Here is a 22,937-nt window from a genome sequence, read left to right as displayed (position 1 = left end):
ACTCTACACACACTCCACTCCCTGGCTTTGAGAATGCACTCTGGATACGCTTTAAGAACATAAGAGAAACCATGTTGGATCAGGCCAGTGGCCCATCCAGTCCAACACTCTGTGTCACAGAGTGACCAAAAAAAAATTATATATAGATATACACACACATATACACACACTGTGGCTAATAGCCACTGATGGACCTCTGCTCCATTTTTAATCTAATCCCCTATTGAAGCTGTCTATGCTTGTAGCCGCCACCACCTCCTGTGGCAGTGAATTCCACATGTTAATCACCCTCTGGGTGAAGAAGTACTTCCTTTTATCCATTCTAACCTGACTGCTCAGCAATTTCATTGAGTGCCCACGAGTTCTTGTATTGTGAGAAAGGGAGAAAAGGACTTCTTTCTCTACTTTCTCCATCCCATGCATTATCTTGTAAACCTCTGTCATGTCACCCCGCAGTCGATGTTTCTCCAAGCTTAAGAGCCCCAAGCGTTTCAACCTTTCTTCATAGGGAAAGTGTTCCAACCCTGTAATCATTCTAGTTGCCCTTTTCTGGACTTTTTCCAATGCTGTAATATCTTTTTTGAGGTGCGGTGACCAGAATCGCACACAGTATTCCATATGAGACCACATCATCGATTTATACAGGGGCATTATGATACTGGCTGATTTGTTTTCAATTCCCTTCCTAATAATTCCTAGCATAGCGTTGGCCTTTTTTATTGCAATCGCACACTGTCCTGACATTTTCAGTGAGTTATCCACCATGACCCCAAGATCTCTCTCTTGGTCAGTCTCTGCCAGTTCTGCTTTCTGCTCCCTGGCTTTGAGAATGCACTCTGCGCATGTTCTCAGGTCCCTGGCTTTGGGGATGCACTCTGCCCATGCTTTCAGCTCCCTGGCTTTGGGAATGGACTCAGTGCATGCTCTCTGTTCCCTGGCTATGAGAATGCACTCTGGATACGCTTTCCACTCCCTGGCTTTGAGAATGCGGTCTGCACATGCTCTCTGTTCCCATAATTTGAGAATGCACTCTGCACATGCTCTTGGCTCCCTGGCTTTGAGAATGCACTCTGCATGTGCTCTCTGCTCTCATGCTTTGAAAATGCAGTCTGCACACACTCTCTGCTCCTTGGCTTTGAGAATGCACTCTTAACATGTTCTCAGCTCCCTGGCTTTTGGAAGGCACTCAGCGCACACTCTTGGCTCCCCAGCTTTGAGAGTGTGCTTTGCACACGCTCTAACGCTGGGGTGGCCAAACTGCGGCTCCGGAGCCACATGTGGCTCTTTCACGCATATAGTCTAGCTCTCAAAGCCTCCACTGCCCCATCTGCAGGCTTGGATTGCAGCCATTTGTCTCTTTAAATCTTTTCTCCAAGTCTAGCCATTGGCTTGAAAAACGCATTTAAAGTTGCTTTCTTTCCACCTCTCCTCCCCCCTGCCATATTATATGCCCGCCTGCCTCTTTCCCTCCTTCCTTCCTTCCAGTCCTTCAACATCTGACTTTCATGTCTTGCGGCTCTCAAACATCCGGCCTTTATTCTATGTGGCTCTTAAGTTAAGCAAGTTTGGCCACCCCCGTCTCGCGCATCAAACTCTGCGCATGTGCACAGCTTCAGGGAGTGGAACTGTGGCCAAGAGGCTCGCTCCCTCCTCATTCCCGCACCAGCCCAGGGAGTCCAACAGCCGGCTCCTGAATCCTCGCCTGGCCGGGAAGGAGAGGCCGGGGCTCCGCGCCGCGCAAAGAAAGAAAACGCAGCCGCCACTCACTGCGCACCATGACGGCCTCGCCGCGCTTCCCTCCCGGCCGCCGCCAACGGACGCCTCGCGCGTAGCCATGGCAACCGGAGAGGGCGTGGCCAAGTTAACGGCCGGCTCTCGCTCTCTCTCCGAGGGAGCCGTCGCGCTAGGCATCCCCATCTCTATAGCCCTGCGCGCTTTGCGCTTTGGAGAATAGCTAGGGGAAGCCGCCCCCCTCGGGTTTGTACCGGAAGTGACGACAGTGAGAGGGAACAGCGTTGAAGGGGAGAAGAGAAAGCTTGGGAGTGGGGTGCTACTGTAATGATTGGGTTGCCAATTTCCAGGTGGGGCCCGGGTGGAATCTTCCAAAGTTAGACCTGATCTCCAGGCGGCAGAGATAAGAACATAAGAGAAGCCATGTTGGATCAGGCCAATGGCTCATCCAGTCCAACACTCTGTGTCACACAGTGGCCAATATAGGTGTGTGTGTGTGTGTGTGTGTGTATATATATATATATATATACACACACACACAAACACACACACACACATATTACATACATACATACACACACACATGTATATATACACACACACATATTACATAAATACATACACACACACACACCTGGGGATTGCCAACCCTAGCTGAGGGGCACAGTTTGGAAGTCTCAGCTCTCAAGTTCTACCTATCCCAGACTGCCTAAAGACCTTTTCTTTTACTTCTCTCGCCCACCCCACCCCCCTTGTCAGCCAGCTGTTCCCAACATTCTCTGTTCTTAGAGCATACTCCGCGTAGGATGCGGACTCCAGTTTGGGGAAATCCAGGTGATTTGAAGATGGTGCTTGAGAAGGAGAGAGGGGAGGGGCCATGGTAGCTCAGTGTGGCAGGTAGAGTGTATACTTGGCATGCAAAAGATCCCAGGTTCAGTCTCCAACATCCCCTGTTAGAGTTGCCAGCTCTGGAATGCAAATAGGGTCGCCAATCCCCAGATGGAGGCAGGGGATCAGGGGGAAAGAAAGCGAGGGGGGAATGTCTGCAGGGCACTCCATTATTCCCTATGGAGATTGATTCCCATAGGGTATAATGGAGAATTGATCTCTGGGAATTGGGGGAAGCTGTTTTTTGAGGTAGAGGCACCAAATTTTCAGCTTAGCATCCGGTGCCTCTCCTCAAAACACCCTCCAAGTTTCAAAAACATTGGACCAGGGGGTCCAATTCTACGAGCCCCCAAAGAAGGTGCCCCTATCCTTCATTATTTCCAATGAAGGGAAGGCATTTAAAAGGTGTGCAGTCCTTTTAAATGTGATGGCCAGAACTCCCTTTGGAGTTCAGTTATGCTTTTCAAACCTTGCTTTTGGCTCCACCCCCAAGGTCTTCTGGCTCCACCCCCAAAGTCCCCAGATATTTTGTGAATTGGACTTGGCAACCCTAATTGGGAAATTCCTGCAAATTGGGAGGGGGGGGGGGGTTGGAACCTGGAAAGGGACACAGTGGGATGTAATGCCATAGTGCCCAATTTCCCAAGCAGTCATTTTCTCCCCAGGGAAACTATCTCTGACATCCGGAAACCCATTTGTAATTCTGGGAGATTCTCCAACCAACACTTGGAAATTAGGCAATAGAAAACGAGAATCACAGACAAGAAACTGGAAAGGCAGAAAAATCCGTGCAAAATTACTAATACAATTCAGATGCTATTTTCAATTATTTTCTAGCCAATTTTTAAAGTATTACATAACACGTGAAATTTCAAGCCACATAAGCAGCATACCAAATCTTATAGATATAGGTTACACATTGGTTTTCAACAATTGCAATAAGCTTTACAATAATTTTGGCCAATGATGAGGTACTACTGCAAAAATATTTCTAATGCCTTAAAGTCCACACATTTTTCAATGGAGGTGTACAGACGACCCAATGCACCCTTAACATGGATTGCCAACGTATTTTGCACGTTTCGATCAACACCTAAGACAAAACCCAATTCTGTTGCAATATACCACCATCTAGTGGCTTGAGGAGCATTCATTTGACAGCAGCTTCCTTTAGTTAGGAGTAAAATTTCTCAGAAAAAAATTATTTCTCTGCAACTGGCCCCCTGTTTCTTTCCCATGGAGTTGCCAGTCTCCAGTTGGGACCTGGATATTCCCCAGGATTACAACAAATCTCCAGATGACAGGTATCAGTTCTTGAGCCGTTTCAATCAAGCACAAGAAAGAACATTGCTACAAATCTACTTAAGTCTTGGAAACTGACCAGAATCTTGCATTTGAACTTTTGCATTGTTAAATGTATTGGAAATGTACTGGAACATTGGGTGACCTCAGAGTTGCTGTTTTACTCCAAAGGAACTTCAAGAACAAAATGGAGAGGAAAATTGCTGAATAAATTATTGTGAAACTTGGAACAAACACCTCTCCAGGACTGAACAGGGATATTGGGTTTTTTATCTCATTACATATGCTAAACCCACGTTCACCAAGTATGGCTATATTTCCACAGTATTCCACAGTATTTCTCTTTTAGGATAGTGTATCAGAATAATGTTTTTTTTATTGACACACTTGAGGGAGGCAATGGCCAACCACCTCTGTTCATCTCTCACCTTTCAGGGGTACCAAACTCATTTATTATGAAGGCCGGATCTGACATAATGAGACCTTGTTGGGCCGGGCCATGTGTGTCATAAATACAATGCCAGGTAGCAGAGATATAAACTTTATAAAGGACACAGACACACACAGTTTTAACAGTTAAAACCCTTTAAACAGCAGCGCTCGTTGGTCTTAAAGGTATCAAAGATTTCAGGTTTTCACAGCTGGCATCATCATTAGGGTTTGTAAAATCTTTCTCCAGTAGAACACTTGAGCCCGAAAGATTCTACAAACCCTAATAGTCTTAAAGGTGCTTTCTTTGTATTTCTCCCATGGGATCCAGGGGACTGGGCAAAGGAAGCTCTGGCTCTTTCCTTCCTTTCCCAAGGGACCAGGAGGGGGAGGAACTTCAGCCAACAGAAGGAAGAGAGGCTTGGCTCAGTAGCTCTGCTGTGCAATTGAGTTTGGCAAAGCAAACTCTGCCTCCACCCCATCCTACCGAAGGAAGGAGTCTCAGCCGATGGAGAAAGCGGAGGTTTTGCTCTGTAGCTCCTGTGTGATTGAGCAAGCCTGGCAAAGCAAGCTGTGATGGAGAAGGAAGCAAGAGAGAGGGAGAAGGAAGCAGAGGACAGCCAGTTGCTTGCGGGCCTGATAGGAACCCTCTGAGGGCCTGATTCATCCCCTGGGCCGCATGTTTGATACCCCTGCTCTGTGGGGTCACCACCCTGACCTGGATAGCCCAGGCTAGCCCAATCTCAGAAGCTCAGCTGGGTCAGCCCTGATTAGTACTTGGATCGTGACCACCAAGTAGGGTTGCCAAGTCCAATTCAAGAAATATCTGGGGACTTTGGGGGTGGAGCCAGGAGACATTAGGGGCGGAGCCAGGAGCAAGGGTGTGACAAGCATAATTGAACTCCAAGGGAGTTCTGGCCATCACATTTAAAGGGACAGCATACCTTTTCAATTCCTTCCTTCCATAGGAAATAATGAAGGATAGGGGCATCTTTTTGGGGGGCTCACAGAATTGGACCCCCTGGTCCAATCTTTTTGAAACTTGGAGGGTATTTTGGGGAGAGGCACTAGATGCTATACTGAAAATTTGGTGCATCTACCCCCAAAAACAGCCTCCCTCACAGCCCCAGATACCTGCGGATCAATTCTTTATGATTTTCTATGGGAATAAATCTCCATAGGGAATAATAGAGTTCCCAGCAGACATTTCCCTCCCCTCCCCCTGCTTTCTGATGACCCTGAAGCGGGGGGAGGGTCTCCAAACCGGGGGATCCCCTGCCCCCACCTGGGGATTGGCAACCCTACCACCAAGGAAGTCCAGGGCTGATACACAGAGGAGTCAGGCAATGTCCAGCCACCTCTGCACCAATGCTCTCCCTAAGCTGTAGAGTCTTGTGAGCAAGAATTCTACTTCATGAGCTACTGGTATTAAAGTGGTGGAGCAACTGCATATATTAGTTTGCTCTGGGGCCGTCCATCCTGAGATAAGAGAAAAAATGTGTGAGCCAGAGGTTAAAAAACCCCCTGTGAGCTAGCTCACACGAAGCCAACACAGAGTAGGGTTGCCAATCCCCAGGTGGGGGCAGGGGATCCCCCAGTTTGGAGGCCCTCCCCCCGTTTCAGGGTCGTCAGAAAGCAGGGAGAGGGGAGGGAAATGTCTGCTGGGAACGCTATTATTCCCTAGGGAGATTTATTCCCATAGAAAATCATAGAGAATTGATCTGCGGGTATCTGGGGCTCTGGGGGGCTGTTTTTTGGGGTAGAGGCACCAAATTTTCAGAATAGCATCTAGTGCCTCTCCCCAAAATACTCCCCAAGTTTCAAAAAGATTGGACCAGGGGGTCCAATTCTATGAGCCCCAAAAGAAGGTGCCCTTATCCTTCATTATTTCCTATGGAAGGAAGGCATTGAAAAGGTGTGCCGTCCCTTTAAATGTGATGGCCAGAACTCCCTTTGGAGTTCAATGATGCTTGTCACAGCCTTGATCTTGGCTCCACCCCTAATGTCTCCTGGCTCCACCCCCAAAGTCTCCTGGCTCCACCCCCAAAGTCCCCAGATATTTCTTAAATTGGACCTGGCAACCCTAACACCGAGGGAACGCTGCTCTGAACTTCTCTTGCCTTGAAAACCCTTGAAAACCCTGAGTCAGCTGCAACTGCAACAGCCACCATCAAAGAGAAAAGCAGAGAGTAAAGGAGGAATTTGATCAAAGCACCTGCCTTGAGGAAATCGCTGCTGTTCTGCAGACAGCTTGAGTGTCGGATGGTTCCTCAAACCCACAGTGGTCCAGCATTTATTATTTAGATAAGTATGGCCCACTTTTCTTTCCAATGAGGATCCAGAGTGGCTTACAACCAAGGCTTTCTCCTTTTTTGTAGGAAAAAGTTCAGCAGGAACTCATTTGCATATTAGGCCACACCCCTGGCACCACGCCAGCCAGAACTGCGTTCCTGTGGGTTCCTGCTAAAAAAAAAAAAGCGCCCAGCTTTACAACACCATCCTCCCTGTCTCCATTTTATCCCCAGAAGAACAATACCCCTATGAGGTTGGATAGGCTGAGAGTGATTGGCCCACGGTCACCCAGCAAGCTATTGTCGCAGACTGGGGACTTGATCCTGTGTCTCCCGTCACACCTTCTGCTGCTCCCCCCCCCCCCCCCGCCGGTGCCTTAGAACCAAGCAGTTTTATTTGCAACTGATCTTCCAACCCTTGGAATGATTGACACCTCTGCAAAAGAACACGTTGCACTCTAGTCATATTTTGATATTTTTATTGCATCGTATTAAATGTGTTTAAATCGTTAGTGCAAGGGAGGTGTTGCAAACTCATCCACGACAGGCCTTCAGGATTAGGCTAATGTCTGATACGGACCTGGTCAATTCAGTCGTGTGTGCTTTATACAAATATAGAGCTCTTCCTCAGGCAGTTTATTGTCCAAGGGTTTCACGGTGGTGATGCCACCAGTAGGGCACTGGTTCTTAGACTTCTGGGGAATCCATTGATGCACTGGAAAATTGTGAAAGGTTGGTTCCTTCCTGAGAAGATCTGTTACGAGCAGGGGTCATTTTGTAGAAAAATAGGTGGCATAACTCATTAGCATATGGCATAACTCACTAGCATATGCCAAAAGCAATCCGATGCAAGGCAAGAAAGGAGAGCCCTGGGCAAGCGAGGCCTGCTTGGGCTAGCTAGAGATTCAGCCAGCCCAAGAAGGCCTTGCTTGCCTAGGGCTCTCCTGGGCCACACACACACCCTTGTCAAAAGGCCAGCAAGCCACTCGTTGCCGAATCCCATAATAAGTGGGGAAAGGGTGGCGCGGGCTTCTCCAGGGGTTAATGAGGGCTGTCGGGGGCATGGCCTCATTAACCTGGTGGCTGGCTGGCTGCCCACTCTCCTAATCCAGGGATTGTTATGTAGCTGCCCCTACTATTCAATGGACAAGGTAGGTGGGGAAGAGGAGGGGGAACCCTCAGACAGGTTCAGGAGCTGTGCTCCTGTCAGTTCCTGCTGAATCCTAGGCCCCTGGTTATGAGCATACAAGCATCCTTGAAAGAGAGCTTGCAAGCCGACTGCTGGTCCTCCCATAAAGTATCCAGATGGGAAAAGAATAGTGTTAGGTGTGCGTTCACCTGGAGTGATGGTGGGGTTCCCAACTCCATGTCTGGAAATTCCTCGAGTTCTGAGGATGAAACCAGGAGATGGGGCGGTTTGGAGAAAGGAAGGACCTTATAATGCTGTAATTCCACCCTCCAAAGCAGCCGTTTCCTTCTCTGTAGTCTGGAGACCAGTTGTCATTCCATAACATCTCCAGGTCCCACCTGGAGTTCGTCAACCCCAAAAGAGGACATTTTCTTTTATTTTCTTTTTAAAAAAGCTCAAAAGAGGACGGACATCAAAAAAGGAGGGCATGTCCTCTAAAAAGAGGACATCTGGTAACCAATGTTCCCTCTAAGCTGCAGAGTCTTGTGAGCAAAAATTCTACTTTGTGAGCTACTGGCCTTAAAGTTGGGAGCTACTGGAATTAAAGTGCATCAGTTAGTGCATCAGAGAGCCAGTTTGGTGTAGTGGTTAAGTGTGCCGACTCTTATCTGAGAGAACCGGGTTTGATTCCCCACTCCTCCACTTGCACCTGCTAGCATGGCCTTGGATCAGCCATAGCTCTGGCAGAGGTTGTCCTTGAAAGGGCAGCTGCTGTGAGAGCCTCTCCAGCCTCACCCACTTCACAGGGTGTCTGTTGTGGGGGAGGAAAGTAAAGGAGATTGTGAGCTGCTCTGAGACTCTTCGGAGTGGAGGGCAGGATATAAATCCAATATCTTATCTTATCTTATCTTATCTTATCTTAGTGTGTTCTGGGATCATCCTTCCTGAACTAAGACAAAAAGGTGTGAGCTGGAAGCTAAAAATCTGTGAGCTAGCTCACACTAACTCAGCTTAGAGGGAACACTGCTGGTAACCCTAACCTAGGTGGCCAGAAAAGATTGGAAAAATTGGAAACATGGGTTGCTAGAATTTCTTGCTTGAAACAACATTCTGGGCTTTGATCTTTGGATAAACTTCCAGGCTACAGGGCAGGGCAATTTCTTGACGCAAATGGTCTGTGATGCCCTCTGGGCTTATTTTTTGGATGTGCAGTTCTACATAAGAAGAGCCCTGCTGGATCAGACCAGTGGTCCATCTAGTCCAGCCTCCTGTCTCACACAGTGGCCAACCAGTTCCTCTGGAGGGCCAACAACAGGGCATAGAGGCCGAGGCCTTCATAAGAACATCAGAAGACTCCTGCTGGATCAGAGCAGTAGTCCATCTAGCCCAGCATCCTGTCTCACACAGTAGCCAACCAGTTCCTCTGGAGGGCCAGCAACAGGGCACAGAGGCTGAGGCCTTCATTAGAACATAAGAAGAGCTTTGCTGGATCAGACCAGTGGTCCATCTAGTCCAGCATCTTGTCTCACACAGTGGCCAACCAGTTCCTCTGGAGGGCCAACAACAGGGCATAGAGGCTAAGGCCTTCATTAGAACATAAGAAGAGCCGTGCTGGATCACACCAGTGGTCCATTTAGTCCAGCATCCTGCCTCACACAGTGGCCAAGTAGGTCCCCTGGATGGCAGGTGAGATTAGCCTAACAGCTGCACCCACCCATTGTTCAGGCACTCCTAACCAGCTCTACTCAGAATCCTGCTTAGGTCTGCACACTGGGCTTTACTCCCAGGAAAATATTCTTAATAGTCTGTTCTAGTGCAATCCTACAAACATTTTCTTGGGAGCAAACCCCACTGAGTAGTCCTGAGTAGGATTCTAAGTAAACCTGCTTAAGATTGCTAAGCAGTCCTGCGTAGTTGGTCTCAGGAGCCCAATAGACTTAACAGTCTGGGATTACAGGTCATCTCCAGACTACAGAGATCAATTCCCCTGGAGAAAATGGCTGCTTTGGAGGGTGGAATATACGGCATTATACCCCGCTGAGGTCCTTGTCCTCCTCAGGCTCCATTCCAAAATCTCCAGAAGTTTCCCAACTTGGATCTGGCAACTGTACACCTCCATCTTCTGCCAGGGACCTGGCAACCCTTCTGGTGTCACTTAAAAGCAGGGCTTTCTTTTCTTGATAGTCCTAGGTGAGACTGTGTGAGGTTGAAGTAAGCATCTTTGAAGGCCAGAAGTGATGATTGGAGATCATGTGAGTGCAGAAAAGATGGCAGTCGCAGGTGACGAGAGCCAAAGAGCCAGCAAATCTGATGGAAGAAGAGTAGTGATACACATGAATGCACACAAAGCTGCCTTATACTAAATCAGAGTGTTGTGTTTGTGAACGGAAGTGTGTATATTTACTGGTGTTCCTGCCTGGCTCATAGGAGCCTGTAGTACTGAGTTTGGGGACTAGGGAACAATGGGCAGTAGGATCAAAATTCCTGCTGCCTGCTCCAATCATTTATCCGATTTATCTCCTGCCCTTCCCTGACAGGCTCAGGGCGGCTAGCAACAGTTTAAAAACATTAGCAATTGACAAACATCATATTAAAAAATAAAATATATAAAAAACATTTCCATACACATTAAAAATCCAAGACTGCAAGCTTTTGATTTCCATTATATTAGTTCAGTGAGATTGTTGGTGCTGTAAGGTAACAGCCACCTCCCCCTAACTGTTGAAGGCGAGTTTGAATAATTCGGTCTTACAGGCCCTGTGGAACTGTGGAAGGTCCCGCAGGGCCCTGATGTTTTCAGGGAGGGCATTTCACAAAGTGGGGGCTATAACCGAGAATGCTCTGGCTCTAGTGCTGGTCAATCAAGCTTCTTTTGGTCCAGGGATCTTAAGGAGATTTTGAGACCCTGAATGTAGTGCTCTCTGGGGTACGTATGGGGAAAGGCGGTCCTGAAGGTCCCAGGCCATATAGGGCTTTAAAACTTATAACCAGCACCTCTAAGTGAATCTGGAACGCCACAGGCAACCAGTGTAATGCTTTCAGCACAGGCTGAATGTGCTCCCGTACAGGTAGCTCCATTAACAACTTGGCTGCTGCATTTTGCACCAATTGCAGCCTCCAAAATTGAGTCAAGGGCAGCCCCATGTAGAGGACGTTACAGTAGTCTATTTTTGAGGTGACCATTGCATGGATCACTGTTGCCAAGTCGTTGCACTCCAGGTATGGAACCAACTAAGATGGCAAAATGCGGATTTGGCAGTGGCTGCTACCTGCTGTACTAAATAAAGAGAGAAATGATCACTACCACTTTGCCTCTTCTGTGTGTTGAACCCGCCATATAATACAGAGGAACTGATCTCTGTAGTCTGGAGATGAGCTGTAATTCCAGGGGATCCCCAGGTCCCACCTAAAGTCTGGCTTCCCTACACAACAATGTCAGCGAGAAACTGGGGGAGGTCCTGCTAGTTAGCAGCAGATGGCAAACAGCCAGTTTTCTCTCCTTTCTGCAGACCAGCATTAAAAGCCTGGGCACGCTCATGGATGTGAGTCAAAGGGCTCCTGTCTTTGGGCTTATAGCCCAAGGGCTGCAATCCATGGCTACAAAGAACACCCACACGTGAACACACTTAAAGCTGCCTTATACTGAATCAGGCCATGGCTCCAGGGTCTCAGGCTGAGGTCTTTCAGATCACCTACTGCTTGGTCCTTTTAACTGGAGAAGACAGGGATTGAACCTGGGACCTTCTGCATGTCAAGTAGATGCTCTACCACTGAGCCACTGCCCCTCAGCTGGCAGAGAAAGAAGATCTGCTTGACAATCGGAAGCCTCTAACTGTTTTTTTTCTGTTTGTTCTGATGCATTTTTCTTTCCATCAGTGGCTGTTAGCCACAGCGTATTGTTGGAGCTCTCTGTCTGGGGCAGTGATGCTCTGTATTCTTGGTGCTTTGGGGGCAACAGTGGGAGAGCCTCTAGTGTCCTGGCCCCACTGATGGACCTCCTGATGGCACCTGGGTTTTTTTGGCTACTGTGTGACACAGAGTGTTGGACTGGATGGGCCATTGACCTGATCCAACATGGCTTCTCTTATGTTCTTATATGGAGCAGAGGTCCATCAGTGGCTATTAGCCGCAGCGTATTGTTGGAACTCTCTGTCTGGGGCAAGTGATGCTCTGTATTCTTGGTGCTTGGGGGGGCACAGTGGGAAGGCTTCTAGTGTCCTGGTCCCACTGATGGACCTCCTGATGGCACCTGGGTTTTTTAGCCACTGTGTGACACAAAGTGTTGGACTGGATGGGTCATTGGCCCGATCCAACATGGCTTCTCTTACGTTCTTATGTTCTGTAACTGCTTTGTGTTCCCACGGGGGAGAAAACCACAGTATGAAATAATATAAATGAAATAGCATGGACCTTTATAAGAGCCATTCTACAACATCAGTTTGTGACATGGTCTCCTGCAGTTCTTGATTCCCAGAAAAGCTATTGGCAGATTTCCCGCCCCCCACCTCCAACCACAGTTGTCAAGGGTATTGGGCTAAAAAAAACCATACTGACCTTATTTAAAATATCTGTAAAATATTGCTTGTATTAAGGCAGCAGGTTAGTCTCTTGAACATGTTAAGCACTCAGTTTACCTGTCAAGAAAGAAAAGGAGGGATTTTGAATTGTCAATTTCTACCCTCTGGTTCTTTTTCAGCAAAATGTTCACATTAGAGAAACGTGACTGTGCTCAAAATGAAAGGTGGTAATAAATGAAACGCAAAACTGCGTGGCCCAAAAATCACTTATATCACAATAAATTGTATTCAAACATATCTCACAAAACACAATCAAAAGTGCAGAAGAATGAATGGAGCCCAGCTCCAGCAAGAATATCTCCGTTCATTAAGTCCCATTCTGACAGAAGATGAAAAAAAGTCAAAACCCTTTCAAGACGGGAAAAGGCTTAAAAGAGCACCGGTAGGAATGAAAGTCCGTTCAAAGGGGGAGGTGGGTTGAAATTCGGGTTGCCAAGTCCAATTCAAGAAATATCTGGGGGCTTAGGGGGTGGAGCCAGGAGACTTTGGGGTGGAGCCAGGAGACATTAGGGGTGGAGCCAAGATCAAGGCTGTGACAAGCATAATTGAACTCCAAAGGGAGTTCTGGCCATCACATTTAAAGGGACGGCACACCTTTTCAATTCCTTCCTTCCATAGGAAATAATGAAGGATAAGGGCACCTTTTTTGGGACTCATAGAATTGGAACCCCTGGTCCAATCATTTTGAAACTTGGGGGGTATTTTTGAGAGAGACACTAGATGCTATACTGAAAATCTGGTGCCTCTACCCCCAAATAACAGCCCCACCAGAGCCCCAGATACCCGCGGATCAATTCTCCATGATTTTCTAGGGGAATAAATCTCCCTAGGGAATAACAGCGTTCCCAGCAGACATTTCCCTCCCCTCCCCCTGCTTTCTGACGACCCTGAAGCGGGGGGAGGGCCTCCAAACCGGGGGATCCCCTGACCCCACCTGGGGATTGGCAACCCTAGTAGGGTTGCCAAGTCCAATTCAAGAAATATCTGGGGACTTTAGGGGTGGAGCCAGGAGACATTAGGGGTGGAGCCAAGATCAAGGCTGTGACAAGCATAATTGAACTCCAAAGGGAGTTCTGGCCATCACATTTAAAGGGACAGCACACCTTTTCAATGCCTTCCTTCCATAGGAAATAATGAAGGATAGAGGCACCTTCTTTTGGGGCTCATAGAATTGGTCCAATCTTTTTGAAACTTGGTTGGTATTTTGGGGAGAGGCACTAGATGCTATACTGAAACTTTGGTGCCTCTACCCCCCAAAACAGCCCCCCCCCCCCAGAACCCCAGATACCCGTGGAGCAATTCTCCATGATTTTCTATGGGAATAAATCTCCATAGGGAATAACAGAGTTCGCAGCAGACATTTCCCTCCCCTCCCCCCACTTTCTGACGACCCTGAAACGGGGGGGGGGGCCTTCCAAACCGGGGGATCCCCTGCCCCCACCTGGGGATTGCCAACCCTAGACTAGCGGTGCTAGGGCCTTTAAAAGTAACAGAAACCTCAAAGGGGCCAAAAAAACCCGTCCCCAAATGAATAGACTTGGAAACAGTCCAACTGAAATTGATAGATATAAGTCCTTAGGAGCAGCCACCTTGTGAGGAAAGAGCCCAGTGTTCACACTGAAAACGAGAAGCTTAATGCTGTGATTAGAGGATGTAGAACGGGGTTCCTAAACAACTGAGCCGTTAAAACTGAAGAAGGAATTGAAACGTCATCAAAATCCAGAGAGACGTCTTTTTAAGAAAGCGGCTGCATTGAAGCTACGTTCCTTAGCAGCACCCACCTTGTGAATTTCAGTTGAACTATTTCCAAGTTTGGAGACGGGGTTTTTGACCCCCTTGGGGTTTCTGTTACTTTAAAAGGCCTTAGCACCGCTGGCCTCTATCAATATTGCATTGTTTATTATGTGTTGTGCACAATCCTTGTAGTATATTTTTGCAAACTGTAAGATGGTGTATTACTTGATGGCTTTGATCAGCCAGCTGGAGGTTGGCAACCCTGCCATGCTGCAAGTATTCTGTAGTCAAACCTCCCTCCCAAATAGTATGTAGAGTTTCATCAGGACTCTTCAAGGACCTCACAACCCAGCCAGCGATGACTCTGCCTAATGCAGTTTCATGGGGACTCCTTGTCCCTTGTCTGAAGAGTCAAGTAACTGAAGCCGATCCTATAAACCAGGGGTGACCAACGGTAGCTCTCCAGATGTTTTTTGCCTACAACTCCCATCAGCCCCAGCCATTGGCCATGCTGGCTGGGGCTGATGGGAGCTGTATGCAAAAAAAAAACATCTGGAGAGCTACCGTTGGCCACCCCTGCTATAAACTGTATTCATGAATATAACCGTGCGAGCAGGAGCAAGCGGGAAGAATCTTTTTGCTTACGGATCAAAAGGAAGAGCAGCGAGCAGCTCAGCAGCGTCACAAGCAATCCTCCCAGGTAGAACCTAAAACCGCAACGACAATCCTCATTTGCATTTTTTAATTTGAAAGTAAAATCCCTCAAGAAGATGGTTAACTGCTAACTGTTGTCACATTTAAAGGCCTGTAACTCATCATATCCTCCATCTTCACCTCCCAACTAAACCCATTATCTATGCTATGTTATGGTGGTCATCATCTCAATAACATTGTCCTGCTTTCCAGAGGCCGGGAAGTCTGAAAGAGGGTGTAACTGGCTTCAGGTTAGCCTAGGGTTGCCAAATCTGTGTTGGAAAATACTTTGGGTGTGGAGCTGGGAAAGAGTTTTAAGAGGGAAGGGGCCTCCGTATGGTACAATGCCACCCTTCCAACCAGCCATTTTCTCCAGAGGAGCTGATCTCTGCCAGCTGGAATGTTTCCAAAAATGTCCTTATTTAGTATTTTTATTCAATTTTTATTTATTCGATTCCACTTCAAGGGAATCCTCGGTCCAGTTCCTGAGGAAACCAAAGCCCTTGTAAACTGTGACTTGATTGTGTGTAAAAATAGTGGAATTTTGCCATGCTCTGATATATTGGTGAAAAGCTGGTTAAAGTGTCTGGTGAAACGAGGGAAGATAAAAGTACAACCTCGTTGCTGTGTTTGCTGTGTTTCAAGACTACTGTGTACAAGATATAATGGGCATATTGAAGCTCTTATCATCACATGGTTTCCTCAGGAACTGGACCGAGGATTCCTTCGAAGCGGAAGGACATTTCTGGAAACATTTTGGGACCGCATCTTTAATTGACTTATTTATGTCCTTCTGTTGCACTTAATATGGGTGTTTTGCACGTCAGGGTATGATATTTGAAATATTTTGTCTGAGAGTGTTAATGAGGATTTATAAGAATTTCTATTCGTTGTGTATGGTTTTCTCTTTGTGAGGCTGGTCATCACGGAACCTTTTTTGGTTTTCTCCAGTCACTCACACGGAGGCTGGCAACCCTTCCTGGTCCCTCTGAACTGCAAGCCCAATCAGGATTGGACCCTCACGGCATTTTGCAGAGTTCAGCTCTAATATGGCATCGGTGTCCACAGGCTGGACACTGTTACGTTTCATTTGGCCCTGAACGGCAGATGCAGTTGACCATGCACTTTGGGTAGAGTTGCCAATCCCCAGGTGGGGGCAGGGGATCCCCTGGTTTGGAGGCCCTCCCCCTGCTTCAGGGTCATCAGAAAGTGGGGGGAGGGGAGGGAAATGTCTGCTGGGAACTCTGTTATTCCCTATGGAGATTTATTCCCATAGAAAATCATGGAGAATTGATTTGTGGGTATCTGGGGCTCTGGGGGGGCTGTTTTTTGGGGTAGAGGCACCAAAGTTTCAGTATAGCATCTAGTGCCTCTCCCCAAAATACCCCCCAAGTTTCAAAAAGATTGGATCCGGGGGTCCAATTCTATGAGCCCCAAAAGAAGGTGCCCCTATCCTTCATTATTTCCTATGGAAGGAAGGAATTGGAAAAGTGTGCCGTCGCTTTAAATATGATGGCCAGAACTCCCTTTGGAGTTCAATCATGTTTGTCACAGCCTTGATCTTGGCTCCACCCCTAATGTCTCCTGGCTCCACCCCCAAAGTCTCCTGGCTCCACCCCCAAAGTCCCCAGATATTTCTTGAATTGGACTTGGTAACCCTAACTTTGGGGGGGGGGGCGCATAACTCGTTACAGGTTTCTTTCAACCACGGCCTGTACCCATTGTGGACATTATACATTAAGCCCGCTTGTTTATGGAGACATCCCCTTTACCTTGCACCCAGAGAAACGATGAACCCCGCAGACAGCATGAGCATTTGGCAAATGTCTTTCCTCACTGTACAAGATCCTAAACAGCACAAGAGAGAATAGACATGGGTTGTTGTTTTTCTATGCGGAAAACACCTCGTCCTTTTGATAAATAGTGCAGGAATGTTGGACCGACAGCTTACAACTGCCCTGAATTTTTCCACATGGTCAAATGAGGTGAGCCCTGTTTTATTTTAACAGCAGTTAGTTTGTGGGAACCAGGATTTGGCTCACAGATGGTTGAATTAATTTAATTTAATTTTTGGATTTATATCCCGCCCTATCCCGCAAGCGGGCTCAGGGGAGCTTACAACAATAAAATCAACATCCGGGTTAAAAGAACATCATAAAAGCAGGTACTACCAAATCAGAGGCAACTCAGTAAACCAGGGGTGTCGAATTCATTCATTATGTAGGCCAGATCTGACATAAATGAGACCTTGTTGGGCCGAGCCATATGTAATAATAATAATAATAATAATAATAATAATAATAATAATAATAATGTTTTATTTATACCCCGCCCTCCCCGCCGAGGCAGGCTCAGGGCGGCTTACAGGACATGTGCACCTGTTTATGATTAGGTAGCGAGATATAAACTTCATAAAGGACCACAAACACAATTAAATATACATTTTTTTAAAAAATTTAAAAAACATTAGCACTCGTTGGTCTTAGAGCTGCTTTCTTTGTATTTCTGCCCATGGGATCCAGGGAACTGGGCAAAGGGAGCTCTGGCTCTTTCCTTCCTTCCCCAGGGGACGAGGAGGGGGAGGAGCCTCAGCCAATAGAAGGAAGAGAACTGATCAAAGCCACCAAGTAAGAAGAGAGGCTTGGCTCAGTAGCTCTGCTGTGCAATTAAGAGAGCCTGGCCAAAGCAAGCTCTCAGTCACTCCCTTCCTCCTCAAGGGAGGAGCCTTGGCCAATGGAGAAAATAGAGGCTTTGCTCTGTAGCTCCTGTGCGATTGAGCAAGCCTGGAAAAGAAAGCTGTGATGCAGAAGGAAGCAAGAGAGAGGGAGAAGGAAGCGGATGACAGCCAGTTGCTCAGGGGCTTGATAGGAGCCCTCTGGGGGCCCGATTTGTCCCCTGGGCCGCATGTTTGACACCCCTGCTCTAGAAGAAATCATCTCTGTCATTTGGAGACCAGCGGTAGTTCTGGAAGGACTCCAACTCCAGGCCCTACTTGGAGGCTACCAATGCTGCCTCGAAGGAGTGAACCGGGAAGGGGCCTTGCATTGCTGCTCTTCCCGATTGCCCCCCACAGCACCATCATGAGACCCCACTTTAATTGCAGTGCCGATTATCTGGAGCAAAAGCATCGTGTGGCGCTAATCCTTCCGTCTGAACCTTAGGAAATCCCAGGACTGTCAAAGGCCTAAGGAGGAAGGGCTGATGGGGAACGAGATCCAGCAGTGCCACATTCCCATAAATGAGGTCAAACCATTCAGGACTCTTGAATTGTTACCATTGACCTAATAACCAAGCAGGGAACGGGGTCAGCAGCCAGACGAAGCCTTCTTGTCTCCGGCTTGGGGGCAGCATTAGTCTGTTGCCGCTAAAGTAAGCGAGAGTCTAATGACATGTTCCAAAGGAACAAGTGTTCATCAGCAGAATTTATTTTAAGTTGCACCCCGCAACCTCCCCCCACTCTCGCAAGCAGCTGGCACACTCCCTCCCTCCCCCCCCCCCGAACTTTTGGAAACCAAAAGAGAACAAGAAAGAGGAAAATGAGAATGAACAGAGGAAAAGGGGGAGACAAACAGGAAGGAGAAAGAAAGGAAACAAGAGACAGGGAGGTTAGGGAAATGAGAAGGGAGCGGGGGTAATGACAGGGATCAAGAGTAACATAGTTGCCTTGAAAAGATTGGGGGCAGTTTGGTGTAGTGGTTAAGTGTGCAGACTCTTATCTGGGAGAACCAGGTTTGATTCCCCACTCCTCCACTTGCAGCTGCTGGAATGGCCTTGGGTCAGCCATAGCTATCATAGACCTTCTTTCCCTGTAGTGGTTAAGTGCGCAGACTCTTATCTGGGAGAACCGGGTTTGATTCCCCACTCCTCCACTTGCAGTTGCTGGAATGGCCTTGGGTCAGCCATAGCTATCACAGGAGTTGTCCTTGAAAGGGCAGCTTCTATGAACGCTCTCTCAGCCCCACCCACCCCACAGGGTGTCTGTTGTGGGGGAAGAAGATAAAGGAGATTGTAAGCCGCTCTGAGTCTGAGAGAAGGAAAGGAAAGGTCCCCTGTGCAAGCACCACTCGTTTCCAACTCTGGGGTGACATTGCTTTCACGTTTCCACGGCAGACTTTTTACAGGGTGGTTTGCCATTGCCTTTCCCAGTCATCTACGCTTTCCCCCCAGCAAACTGGGTACTCATTTTACCGACCTCGGAAGGATGGAAGGCTGAGTCAACCTCGAGCCGGCTACCTGAACCCTGCTTCTGCTGGGATCGAACTCAGGTCGTGAACAGAGCTTAGGACTGCAGTACTGCAGCTTTAACACTCTGCACCACGGGGCTCTTTTTTCAGAGAGAAGGGCGGGGTATAAATCTGCGATTCTTTTTCTTCCTGTCCCTGCCTGATTGTCCAAGGAGTAGGATTGTTAGGAAAATAGCAAGGGAGAAAAGAGATTAAATCTCCCCTGGCCCTGTGCCATAGACCTGATCCAATTCCCCTGGAGCTTCATTTACACAATCATAGGAGTCAGTCATCGATCCCCAACATAATAAGTAGCCTGCTGAAAGATCTCGTTCCAACATAAGAAATAAATCAAATAAGCACAAATCATGGACTTTTCCAAATTCTCTTCCTCATTTGTAAGATCCTGTTTCTACGCTATTGTTGTTTTTCTTGTTCTGCATATGTTTTGCTCTCTCTCGTAGCTGATGCAATGTTATGGTGGTTTATGTCCAGCATATCTTCCCCCAGGTGTAAACTGCAGTTTTTTATGCTGGACATCCACTGCTGTAATTTTGAATCAACAAGAGCCCCACGGCGCAGAGTGGTAAAGCTGCAGTATTGCAGTCCTAAACTCTGCTCACAACCTGAATTCGATCCCGGCAGAAGCTGGGTTCAAGTAGCCGGCTCGAGTTGACTCAGCCTTCCATCCTTCCGAGGTGGGTAAAATGAGTACCCAGCTTGCTGGGGGAAAGTGTAGATGACTGGGGAAGGCAATGGCAAACTACCCCGTAAAAAGTCTGCCGTGGAAACGTTGTGAAAGCAACGTCACAACGGAGTCGGAAACGACTGGTGCTTGCACAGGGGACTACCTTTACCTTTTTAATTTTGAATCAACCTCAGTCTAGAGGGAGCAATACACATGCGGGACAGTAAACACCTGTGGGGATTCATTCAGTTTAATACAGAGAAGACGTGTTGGAATGCAGGCTTGAGGAACAGAGAGAGATAAAGAATGTGGACAGTGCTTTTTCATATAACCTTGATTTTGCTGTTAGAGAAAACTTATTGTTTCTTTCATATACGCATGTGTGAGCTACTGTCTCTGGGCAGAATACACAGGGTAATTAATTGGCTGGTACAGGTGGCATGTTATTAAGTCATGAAAGATATAAAAGGCAGCCCTCGGTATTGGGAGGGGGCTTTTTGGTCTTTTTGGTCCTTTTGTAGCGTCTTTTGTCTTTTGTAGGGCTTTTTGTAGGAACTAAGAATGTACCAAGAAGATAATAAAGAGTTTTTGAGTTATGAAGAAGCTTCTGACTGATTTGCGCAGCACTAGATAACTTTTTCCAGGCGCCTCCTTGTGTGCGTGTGTGTGTTTTCCTTTTGGTGTAAATCTTTCTCTTATCACCAGTGCGTGGGCTGGATCCTGCACACTTGGTCCCAGCTTCTGAATTACGACAAACACCCCCACCCCCTAGTACAGGAATGTACAAGGAAGGAAAATAAGAATGTAGGAAATGCAGTAGACAACTCACCTGAACAGCCCAAAGATTGTTCGTGGAAGTCCTCTTCTGCCGGGAGACAGGTGTAAGGAGACGAATACGCGTGTGCTTTTGATTCTCTGGGAATACCTTTTGAAGAAGAAGATGTGTTTGGAGCTGGATTTTGCTTTTCTTCCAGTTGGGCTTTAGGTCCAAAAGAAACGTCAACAGTGCCTGTAAGACATGAGAGATGATTGTAGGTGTTTTTACATTCAGTTTGATCCAGAGTTTTAGAGTCTTCAAATTGCCTGCCGCTGTTCCGCTTTAATTATTTTCCTTTTACATTTAAGCGTTTCAATTTGGGGGTGGGGTGTCTCTGACCAGAGGGCAGCCAGAATACCAGTGCTTAGTTAAATGTATAGGATTGCTTGGAAATCGTGTCAACACGGCAAAAACAATACAAATTTAAATCACTAGATGAGGCAAGCAATGATATGTAAAAATATCAAGTGCTGTCAGTTCTCATGCAAATTACTGCACCTTGTGGCTTTTGGAGGAGTCTTTTAAAATGCATGAAAACTTCTACAATACAAGTTTGAAACGCCTGTAGAGAAAAGACCAGATCAAAACTAGTGTGGAGAAAAACGTTGCAGCAGCAGCAGCTCCGAAACTCATCTCACCGAAACAAATGTAGATGCTTCGGGAAGCAACGATGCAAAACAGTTGTGAGAACGTTAGGTAATGTAAAAAGTGAGTTTCCAATGCAGTGATAGAGAGTCACAAACTGTCAGTGTAAATACACCCTGTAACCCATGGTGGGGAATTTAAAGGCATGAACTGGCAAGGCCTGTGAGAGATTGCAGGAAGAGGAACAATCTGGAAATCTCTTCCCACCCCAAAAAACTCTGAAATTTTATAAGCTCTTGGGGAGTTTAATCAGGCAGATTTCATCCCATTTTGTGTTTATTTACTTCACTTATACCCTTGAAGACCCAAACAGGGTAGCAGGGATTTGGATCCTGCTGCCCATTGTTCCCAAGTCCCCAAGCTCCGTTCTTACGGCTCCAACGAGCCAGGCAGGAACAACCTTTTAAGTCTTCACTTGAGTCCACATACACAACACTTTCAGAGAAGAGTTGAAATTTGAACCTGGCTCTCCCTGATCCTAGTACAATTCTCTAACCGCTACACAGCTCCGGCTCTCCGTTAACTGACTCTCAGTGGCTCTCAACATTATAGAGTATATTCAGTTCTCTTTCACAGGATCATTTTGGAGTGTCCCCTCCCCCTTCATACCAAGCAGCTTTTTAATCAGCAAAAGTGGGTCCAGAAGCACACACAAACTTTTAACCTGGCCTACAAATGCCATCTCCACTCTGGCTATTGCAAATGGATCCAGTCCCTCCAAAGCATCAGCTTTCCCAACCGGCAGGCCTTGGATTCAGCAGGAGCTCACAGGAGCCCAGTTCCTGAACCTTTCTGATGACTCCCCCTCTTCCTCCCCACCTACCTTGTCCACTGAATAGTAGGTGCAGCTGCATAACAACGCCTGGATGAGCTCCACCACCTATTTTTCTACAAAGCGACCCCTGCCAACCAGCATTACCTTTATTCTGATGGGATTCAGCTTCAGCTGCCTCAGCCCCTTGACTATGGTGAGTCAAGAGTCAAGATGGATGCACTAGAGCAGGGGAGTCACATGTGACTCTCTCACACATATTGTGTGGCTCTTGAAGCCCCCACTGCCCTGTCAGCTAGCTTAGAGAAGGCATTTGTCTCTTTAAGATGACTTCTTCAAGTCAGCTGGTGGCTTGGAGAATGCATTTAAAGCTGCTTTCTTTCCATCTATCCCTCCCTCCTCACTTCTCTTTGCATTCTCCCCTTCCTGCCTTGCAGCTCTCAAACATCTGACATTCATGTCTTGCGGCCCTTAAACATCTGAAGTTTATCCTGTGTGGCTCTTCCATTTAGCAAGTTTGGCCACCCCTGCCCTAGAGGTTCATCAAGGGATCCCAACACTGCCTCTGATAATGCTGAGATATTTATGAGGCAATGTCAAGGGAGAGCAAAGTTAGGGGATGTAGTGATGTCACTTCTGGGTGATGTTCTAGACTGCCTTTATGCTCTTTATCATGGAGACTAGGGCAAATTGCTAGAGTGTCTACAATATGGGGGCCATTTTTCTCCCTCTCCTTGATTCCTGGGGGAGGGGGTAGAAATTGGGGCTGTTAAGGCACAGGCTTAGACAGTGAAATGTAGAGTTGGGTGTCATCTGCATATTGATGACATCCAACCCCTAAGTTCTTGATGATCTCATTCCACAGCCTCTTATATACACTGAACGGAATGGATGACAGAATGGAACCCTAAGGCACTCCAGCGGGCAAATTCCAACCTGTTGATTTTGTTTCTCCGGTGGAAACTCATCATGTCCAAGCAAGCAAGCAAGCCAGCAAGACTAAAGCCACCAAAGAGTT

The 22,937-nt window shown here is 47.3% G+C and overlaps 1 non-coding gene across 1 annotated transcript; it reads right to left on the bottom strand.

The window, feature by feature from the left end:
* Positions 1–11,483: 11,483 nt before the first annotated feature.
* Positions 11,484–11,555, bottom strand: TRNAV-GAC (transfer RNA valine (anticodon GAC)). Its single transcript has one exon. It is a non-coding gene; the product is annotated as a tRNA-Val (tRNA).
* Positions 11,556–22,937: the final 11,382 nt, after the last annotated feature.

Source organism: Heteronotia binoei, chromosome 7 (genome assembly GCF_032191835.1).
Source record: "Heteronotia binoei isolate CCM8104 ecotype False Entrance Well chromosome 7, APGP_CSIRO_Hbin_v1, whole genome shotgun sequence".
NCBI classification, from domain to species: domain Eukaryota; kingdom Metazoa; phylum Chordata; class Lepidosauria; order Squamata; family Gekkonidae; genus Heteronotia; species Heteronotia binoei.
The sequence above is the reverse complement of the archived record's forward strand: the minus strand, read 5'-3'. Positions and strand labels throughout refer to the sequence as shown.